We start from the raw sequence: 2,500 nt of genomic DNA on the forward strand, positions 1-2,500 counted from the left end.
CACAATGCACAAACTAGATTTATTGATGTAAGTGAAACAACAGTTTCGGAATCGTCCTCGATTCCATCTTTGGGTCAGACCCGAAGATTGTGGGTTTTTCTACCGTAGTATCAACACGGTAGTGTTTTTTCTCTTCATATTCATATATATATATATATATATATATATATATATATATATATATATATATATGGGTGGGTGCTTCATGCGCAGGGTGATGTGAAGCGATGGTGTGGTAACCTAGATAGTGTCAAGTGCAGTGTCGCATAAGTCTCCCCTGCCAGTTCATAGCCTCTCCATCATCGAGACTTCTGCAGTCCCTCCTCGTGGCCATCCATGGCAACTGGCACCTTGCGGTCCCAGGCTGAACTGTAGGGGATCTCGTAGCAGCAGGAGGCCCCAGAGATACTGGGTCAAGGCCCACCGGCATGTGGACACGCCTTGGCCCTGTACTAACTCCAGCCCCTAAGCCCCCAGGGGTCAATGGAAGGCTTGGGGAAGGTGAGCCTTGCCAGTCCTCCTCCCCCCAGAGAATAACCCACTGGCAGTGTTGCGCTTAAATGGAAATGCTGGGTGTAGAGGAAATGTACCTCCTACCCAGTGAGAGAGGCGGGCTGCGGGCCCCATTGGGAGGGCAGCTGCTTGGGCGCAGGTTGGAAACGCGAGCTCCTCGTCCCGCCTGCGTTCTGGTAGCCGCCAGCCCGATGTGAAGCTTGTGGGGCAAAGCCCTAGGAAACCCCACAGGTGGATGATGGGTCCCGCAGCCTGAAACCTTTTAGGTGGGGCAGCATGGGCAGGGGTGGCAGAGGTGACGTCTATCCGGAGCGACTGCCCGAGGGTTAACCTCTGGCGGGAAGTCAGGGTGGGGGCTTGGAACGTCCGCTCTTTGCGTCAGGTCAGTGTAGTTGGCTACACCTATTACTGGTCACCATCTTCAGGGAGTAGCCATAGTTGTCTCCAGTAGGCTCCAGCCCTCGGTGGTAGAGGTCACTCCAGTCGATGAGTGTATAATGGTAATGAGACTGAAGCTGTCTTTTGGCTTCATGTCTCTTATTGCTGTGTACGCTCCTACCGATGTTTGTAAACTTGACGTGAAAGAGATGTTCTACGCCAAACTTGCATCTGTGGCAGACAGTTGTCCCCAGCGAGATATTCGTATTGTTCTGGGTGACTTCAGTGTGGTATCTGGATGCGATCGAGCTCACTATGAGATGTTAGTCGGTCCTCATGGTTCGGGAGTTGATACCGGCAGCGAAAATTCCCTCCTTTTCCGGGATTTTGCAAGATCTCAGAAATTGAGGATTTCTGGCTCCTGGTACCAGCGCCCAGACCCACATCGTTGGATGTGGTACAGCGATACGAGTAATGCAACCAAGGAGATCGACCACATTCTCGTTAGCACTCGTTGGAGGATCCTCCAGAACTGCAGGGTGTATAGGAGTGCCGAGTTCTGTGGTACTGACCATAGATTGGTTGTGGCTACCCTCAGGGTTCACTTCAAAACTCCCCAGCGGCCCAGTGACCACCCTAAGGTGTTTCATCTGGACAGGCTGAAAGAGAGGGAGTGCGCTCGGAGATTTGCTGAGACAATCTCTGATCGGTTTACAGCACTTGACAATCTGATGGACCCTGTACTTCTGTGGGACACCTTCAAGTGTGAGACGTTTGATGCAGCCCCAAGAATCGATTGGAGAAGGCCCGAGAGCAAGACAGAATTCAATCTCTCAGGAGACACTGGAAGTCACAGATGCTTGCCGTGCGGCTTGTCTGGCAGGGGATCGGGATTTGCACCGTTCTCAGGTGCGCAGAACTCGGTCTTTGTTAAGAAGGGACAAGGAACAGTTTATTAGGTCTTGCTGAGGAGGTCAAAGGCCATTTCTTAGTAAATGACCTTCGTCCTGCATACCAAGCCCTGAGAAAACTGAATTTTAAGCCCTCTTCACAAGTGACTGCAGTTCGCTTAGTAGGTGGCCAGATTGTCTCAGATCCTGTTGCGGTGCGGGAGCGTTGGGCTGAGTACTTTGAACAGTTGTATCAGGTTGACCCTCCATAAGTTAACTTGGATGTGGGTAGTGCCGTGATTCCTCTACCGGACCCACCCATTAGCGAGGACCCAACCTCTCTAACTGAAGTTAGGGAGGCGATCTCCAAGCTGGAGTGGTAATGCAGCGGGTATTTGTGGCATCCCAGCTGAACTATCAAAGGCTGGTGGTAAACCTATGGCGCGGGGATTGCATGCTGTCCTGGCTGCCATCTGGCAGTACAGTACCGTTCCCTCTGACCTGTTGAAGGGCGTGGTCATCCCTCTCTGGAAGGGGAAGGGGGATCGATGGGACTGCAGCAATCACCGCGGCATCACACTGCTCAGTGTACCAGGCAAGGTTCTTGCCCACATCCTTCTGAGGCGTATTAGAGACCATCTACTAGGCATCAGAGGCCAGAGCAATCTGGATTCACTCCTGGTAAGTCCACAATAGACCGTATCCTTGCGCTTCGAGTC

Source organism: Penaeus vannamei, chromosome 13 (genome assembly GCF_042767895.1).
Source record: "Penaeus vannamei isolate JL-2024 chromosome 13, ASM4276789v1, whole genome shotgun sequence".
In the NCBI taxonomy this organism is placed as follows: Eukaryota; Metazoa; Arthropoda; class Malacostraca; order Decapoda; family Penaeidae; genus Penaeus; species Penaeus vannamei.